Raw genomic sequence first — 7754 nt, 5'->3', positions numbered from 1 at the left:
TTGGCAAAAAATTCCTAAAACTAATAAATGATTATAATAAGTTTAGAGAGTAGACATTAGTATACAGAAGTCCGTTGCTTTCCTATGTATCAGTAAGTAGATACATAGTAGTAGTAGTTGAATAAGTAGAACAGGTAGTTGAATGAGTAGAATTTGAAATTAAAAACACAATGCCGGGCAGCCCAGGTGGCTCAGTGGTTTAGCACCGACTTCAGCCCAGGTTGTGATCCTGGAGACCTGGGATCGAGTCCCATGTCAGGTTCCCAGCATGGAGCCTGCTTCTCCCTCTGTCTGCTTCTCTCTCTGCCTGTGTCTCTGTCTCTGTCTCTGTCTCTGTCTGTCTCATGAATAAATAAAATCTTTAAAAAATAAATAAAAAATAAAATAAAAAATAAAAACACAATGCCATTTACATTAGTACTCAAAAAATGTAATAGTTATCAATCTAACAATATGTATAAGATCTATATGAGGACAACTATAAAGCACTGGTGAACCATATAAAGGATAAACTAAATAAATGGAGAGATATGGTCCATGTTCATGTACAGGAAGGCTTCATATTGTCAAGATGTTCACTCTTCCCATTTTGAACTACGGTTTCAATGCAATCCCAATCAAAATTGCAGCAAGTTATTTTGTGAATATATGGACAAATTGATTCTAAATTTTATATGGGGCGTCAAAAACCCAGAATAGCCAAAATATTGAAAAACAAAGTTAGAGGATGATACTACCTGACTTTAAGACTTACTATAACCTACAGTATTTAAAAAAACTTGAAATTGGGGGGTGGAAAACAGGAAATTAATCAGTGGAACAGAAGGGAGAGCACAGAAGGAAACCCACATAATGTAGTTGACTCATTTTTACAAAGGAGCAAAGGCAGTACTATGGAGCAGACCATCCTTTCAACAAATGGTGCTAGAACTACACATCCATATACAAATAAATGAATCTGGATACAGACCCTGCAGCCTTCACAAAAATTAATTCAAACCACAACATACATCTAAGTCTAGGATAATATGAGAAAAGTTAGTTTACCTTAGACATGGTGATTTTTTAGGTACAACACTGAAGACTTGATCCATGAAAAACAAAATTGATAAGCTGCACTTCATTAAACTTACAAACTTCAGCTCTGTGAAAGACCAAGAAGAGAACAAGAAGACTAAGCTGTAGACTGGGAGCAAATATTTGTAAAAGACATCTGATAAAGGACTATTATCCAAAACACACAAAGAACACTCAACAAAAATTAAATAGACAACCTGACATGGAAATGGGCCATAGGCCTTAACAGGTACTCCTCCCAAAAGACATACAGATGGCAGATGAGCATATGAAAGATAATCCATATCATATCATCAAGGAAATGCAAATTAAAATGAAACACCTCTATACACCTATTAGTTGACCAAAATTCAGAACAATGAACACTAAATACTAGTGCGAATATGGAACAGAATGAATTCTATCATTGTTAGTGACTATGCAAGGTGGTACAGCCACTTGGGAAGATGGTATGGAGGTTTACTCTTAACCATATGATCCAGTAATCATGCTCCCTGGCATTCACCTGAAAGATTTGAAAAACTACGATGTCCACACAAAACCTGCACATGGTTGTGTATAACAGCTTTATTAATAATTACCAAAATTTGGAAGCAATCAAGATGCCCTCATTAGAGGAATGGATGAATAAACTGTTATATCTAACAATGGACTATTACTCAGTACCGAAAAGAAATGAGCTATCAGACATGAAAAACATGGGGGAACCTTAAAAGCATATTACTAAGTGAAAGAAGACCATCTGAGAAACCTATACACTGCATGATTCCAACTCCATGACATTCTGGAAAAGGCAAATGCAATGGAAACATAAAAAAGAGTAGGGGTTGCAGGTAGCAAGAGGGAAGAGAAGGATGAACAAATGGAGCAAAGGCGATTTTAGGGCAGTGAAAATGCTCTGTTTCATACTATAATAACGGACACATGGTAGTAAACACTTATCCAAATCCACAGCATATACAACACCAGGAGTGAACCATCATGTCAGAACTATGGGCTTTGGGTGATTATGTTGTGTCAATGTAGGTTCACCAACTGTAAGAAATGTACCCCTCAATGAGGGATGTTGATAATGGGGGAGACTTCACATGTGTTGGGTAAGGATAGTTTGGGAAACCTCCGTTTCCTTTCAATTTTGGGGGAACCTAAAACTGCTCTGAACAAACAGAAGTCTTAATATAACAACACATTTTTAAAAATCACGTATTTAAGAGAAAAATGAAACCATTGTCAAAGTCCCTGTTTTAGTAAGATTTGGAAGACCTCTACAGTACTCTGAAGTTTTTCTTTTTCTTTTCTTTTCTTTTCTTTTCTTTTCTTTTCTTTTCTTTTCTTTTCTTTTTTGTATGTCTGGGTTTGGGGCTGGAGGGCGATGTCTGTTCGTTTGGAGGTTTAGGTGCTTGATGGTGGGGTCTTTTTTGTGGGTTGTGATGTGCGGGTGCTTTGGAAGGTCGGTTTCGTTTCTTTTTTCTTTTTTCTTTTCTTTTCTTCTTTTCTTTTCCTTTCTTTTCTTTTCTTTTTTCTTTTTTCTTTTTTCTTTTTTTTTTTTTTTTTTTTTTTTTGCCATAAGATATCTCCTGTCAGTATTCTCCAGAACACATATGCAGAGATTGGTCAGTCTTATTCCTGAGATCTTTAATTTGTCTTGTGGAAAAATGACACGTCAGTGAAAAACCCATTACTGCAATCAATAGTTCAGGAAGCCTGGAGAGCACATGCTTGCTGGTGACAAACTATGTAATTGCCCCCAAAAGAAAGGTGGACATTCCTTCCTAGCCTTTTTTTATGGATGCTAGCTATTCCAAAAGAAAATATAAAACCTATTTATTTTGCTAATAAGGAAGTGCTATGTGATTAAGAAAACTACTAACAGTCCAATAGGAAAAAAAAGAAGAATGACACATTTAAGGGGAAATGGTCATTTATAAATTAATAGATCTCACATTATTGGGGAGCAGTTACTTGACAGAAAGCATTTTTAACAGAACTAAGGAATTGAGAAAAGGGTATCAGTAAATGCTATTATGACCAATTTTAGTCTTTATATACTCATTCTAATCCTTCTACTTTTCAATGAAAACTGTTCTAATTTCCAAACATGGGGAAAAAAACTTCACCAGCACCTGGCTGTTTCCTCCTATAATTTTCACACATTTAAGTATTTAGAATTTCTAAATACTAAATTCCTAAGATATTTTCAAGGAATATAGTGCTTCAGTTTCTTCTGAAATATTTATCTATCCAGTCATTTGTTAACTACCTATCTTTCTATCGCCTACTTACATCTATACTCATCTATCATCTATCATCTATCTATCATCTATCTATCTATCTATCTATCTATCTATCTATCCATCCATTATCTATCTATCAATATACATCTATGTTGCAACAAGAATTGAATATGACACACCTTGGTACAAATGATTCCTTGTTGGTCATTTATAGGATGTTGAAAACTCTATTATCTTTTATTAAACTGTGATTAACTCTTTTGATTCCCATACCCAATTATGATGAGTCTTTACTTTAAAAATAGGTAAAGAATAAATAATCTGTATGATTTTGCATCTTTTATGGTTTAGGTACATTTAAAGTGCTATGTAAAATCTAGGAATGTTTGGTAATATATTAAAAATAGTAAACAAATATTTTACACATAAATTACTACTACAATATAGAATGATCATTGTGACTTCAATCTGTCTTCTTGGGTAAAGTCTATTTGGTTTAACATTAGTCTGGATTCAAAAACTTACCCATTTTGAAATTATATTTTCTCTAAGTTTATAGTCAAATTATTCTTAGTTAAATGAATCGCTATCATTTAAGCTGAGTTAATTTTATCCTTAACAGAATGAGAATATTTTTCTTATTAAGCTACAGTAGGTTTAAGGCATTTGCACAATATTAACAACTTAACAATAAAGATGAAAATTCTGAGGTAGAGTTAGATCTGATAGCTTTATGTATTTTAAATCCTCTTTGTTATTTTTAATCCTCCTTGTACATATTCTCACATAATGTAATTCAGTGTTTGAGGCAAACTCAATTACTGAAATTCACAGTGTATTAAAAACTTTAAACTATGTTTAAAGATACCATTGAGATGTGGGAAAAGTGGAGATTACTACAGAAAACCATACCCAGGAGATTAAGATGAACATTTATCTACTCAAGGGGAAAATGTGTAATTCCTCTTGAGATTTGAAGAATTATTTGATATAATCTATAGTGCTTTTTCACATTATAAAGCAAAGAATCGTTGGGGTTTTAAAAATGTTAAAAGCACTAAAATGTTTTAAAATATCATTTTCTTGCTTACTTATAATTCATAGCTGCAGTTTACTCTGTTTTGTAGATTGCTAATATATTTGTTTTCCACTATTTATATTATTTCAGCAAGTATCAGAAATATTGTATAAATACAAGGACTATTATATATAATTATAAATATTTTATTATTACATATATATGATGTTCTATTTGTTTTTTTTATGATGTTCTATTTGTAAGAAGAGGAGATACATAAGTACCATAATATTGTCAGTGTATACTTCAAACTCTCCTATGTCCAAGTCCCCAAGTGATGGGAAAGAGGAAGCTATGACACAGGAAATCAAGAGGAAGAAAAGGGGAGTTTTTAAAAATTTAGTGATTCTTAGAGTGAGACCAAAAAAAAAAAAAAAAAAAAAGGAATGGAGGTAGGTGAAATGAAAAGGTCCTTTTTAGATCCAAAAGCCTGCAGTTGGGGTAGAGTAGAAATGATTAGATAGATGATAGATGGATGAATGAATAGCTAGATACATATATACATAGATGTTATGCATTGCATTATTTTCTCCCAAATTCATATACCGAAGTCCTAATCAGGACCTCAGCATGTGACTATATTTGAAGATGGGGCCTTTAAACAGATAATTAACTTAAAATGAGACCATTAGGATGGGCCCCAAACCATTGGTGACCTTATAAGATGAAAACATTTTTTTTTTAATATTTTATTTATTTATTCATGAGACACACACACACACACAGAGGCAGAGACTCAGGCAGAGGGAGAAGCAGGTTCCATGTAGGGAGCCCTACTTGGGACTCAATCCCGGGTCTCCAGGATCAGGCCCTGGGCTGAAGGTGGTGCTAAACCACCAAGCCACCCAGGCTGCCCAATATGAAAAATTTATAACACATAAAGAGAGACCACTTGTACACTTGCATGGAGGGAAAGCCATCTACAACAATCTAGAGACAGCAAGAAGGAGGCCTTTGATAAGCCAAGGAGAGAAGCCTCACAAGAAATCAACCCTGCTGATATCTTGAACTTGGACTTTCAGCCTCAGAACTGTGAGGAAATGCATTTCTGTTGTTTAAGACACCTAATTTGTGATATTTTGCTTTGGCTGTCTGATTGAAATAGAATAAGAAGACATTATCCCTGTTCTCGTTTTGGATTCTGTGGAGAAGCCTGGTTTTTAGAGTGTGTGTGCGATAATCTGGGGCAGGCTCAACAGAGGCGTGTGCCACCAGGGATTGCGTCCACAATTCTCTAAGCTCCTGTATTTATTTATTTATTTATTTTTTTAAATTTTTTTTTATTTTTATTTATTTATGATAGTCACAGAGAGAGAGAGAGAGGCGCAGAGACACAGACAGAGGGAGAAGCAGGCTCCATGCACCGGGAGCCCGATGTGGGACTCGATCCTGGGTCTCCAGGATCGCGCCCTGGGCCAAAGGCAGGCACCAAACCGCTGCGCCACCCAGGGATCCCCAAGCCCCTGTATTTAAATAAGAGTTTTTCCTCTGTTGCTGCCTGTGGGAGACACAGAGAGTCAGTAGACCTGCCATTGTAAAGGTCTTTTATCACGGGAATGGGGAAGGTGACTAAAAATGGAGAGATGGGATGATTTAAGACATAAATAAATAGAGGTTGTGACTGTATCACAGAAGTCTGGCAGTGCCAACAAGGGCTACCCAGTTAAAGTTGGCAGGGGACCTAGTATTTAGCATAATACATTGCTACAGCCATTACCAAAGACCCATAGGACAGAAAAAGGACAGACACGTGGATCTAAAGCCACTTTCTCTTTGCAGTAGAGCCAGGTGAACTTTCCTCTTAGAACAGGTGCTAATTTGAGAAGAAGTAGAGGAAGAAAAATCCTAAAACAAAACCCAAATCAAAACAAAAACTCTATATTCAGAAAACACCTAATAGAATGGGTAAAATGGAAGGTATTGTGATATTTTTAAATTGCAGGAGTGACTCCACTGTCCCTAGAATGCCCACACGACCCTGGCCTGAAGGGACTCATGAATACAAGCAGGTGCCTTGACTTTTGATTAAATCACATCTATAAGCAAAGAAAGCATAGTCGCCTATGCACTCCCGCTATTGGTAAATAAATATAAAATAAAACTCCACCAAAAGTACATATTTCTCCTTTGTTGAACTCATAAAAGGTTACCCTGGGCTATTAGAAGTATTTGAGCATTGAAATTGCTGCTTACAGTGATGTTTGAATTCATATTAAAATAGCAGAACATATTTTATTATTTCATGAGAAAAGAAATCTGACAGGAGGCAAGAAAATTAGTCTCTAAAAGGGTGACTAATTCCTAACCTCACTGAATGGAGGGTCTAGAGGAGCTTGAGCACAAGCACTGTCAGCCATGAATATATCTTAGGAAATAGAATGAATTGTGTCTTCAGTGAGGAGGCATAAATAAAACTAATTACAAGGAGGCTGGGACAGTAAATTGTGGAAAAGAATGGGAAGCAAAGTAAGGGATAGGAAATTTATTTTTTTGGGGGGGGGGGGATAGGAAATTTAATAAGTACTCATGTTTATATCTCATTTAAATCATATAATTCCAAAACATTCCCATCAAAACATGTTTCTAAACCTTTGTTCCTCAAGGCCTTAAAATAGGAGTCTGAAGACTATGGTATGTGGGGAAATTCAAACTTTCACCAGGCTATTCAAGTACGGAGAAGACACAAATTGCTGATAACAGAAATGAAAGGGAGGGCATCATTCCGGATTCAGTGGATACTAGAATGATAAAAAGGAAATATTATGAACTCCATGTCCATAAACTAGATACTTTAAATCAAAAGGACCAGTTCTTTGAAAGACAGAAACTGCCAGAATTCATGCAAGGATAAATGGAAACTGTGAATAGGACTATATTTTTAAAGTAATTGAATCAATAGCTAACAACTTTCTAAAAAAAAAAAGCAAATATCAGGCCCAAATGGAGCCACCGCTGAATTTTATCAAACATTTAAGGAAGAAATGATACTAATTCCCTAAGTCCCATTTCAGAAAATAAAAGCAGAGGCCACACTTTCTGATTCTGTGATGCCAGCATTATCCTAGTACAAAAACCAAAGTCATTCCATGAAAGGAAAAGTAGAGACGGGTAAGTCTCATGAGCTTAGATGCAAAATTCTCAATAAAATATATCCGCAAATGTCATCCAACAGAAATTGTACATAATTATCAAGAGAGATTTATTCCATTTATGTGACAGAGTCAGAAACTGGTTTTATGTAGCCACAAACTAAGAAATCCCCAGAGCCACCAGAATCTGGAAGATGGAAGGACATATCCATAGAAACTTTGGAGGAACCACAGCCCTGCTGGCAAATTAATTTCAGACTTTTATCCTCCAAAACT

The sequence above is a fragment of the Canis lupus genome, chromosome 19, assembly GCF_011100685.1.
Source record: "Canis lupus familiaris isolate Mischka breed German Shepherd chromosome 19, alternate assembly UU_Cfam_GSD_1.0, whole genome shotgun sequence".
Lineage (NCBI taxonomy): Eukaryota > Metazoa > Chordata > Mammalia > Carnivora > Canidae > Canis > Canis lupus.
The sequence above is the reverse complement of the archived record's forward strand: the minus strand, read 5'-3'. Positions refer to the sequence as shown.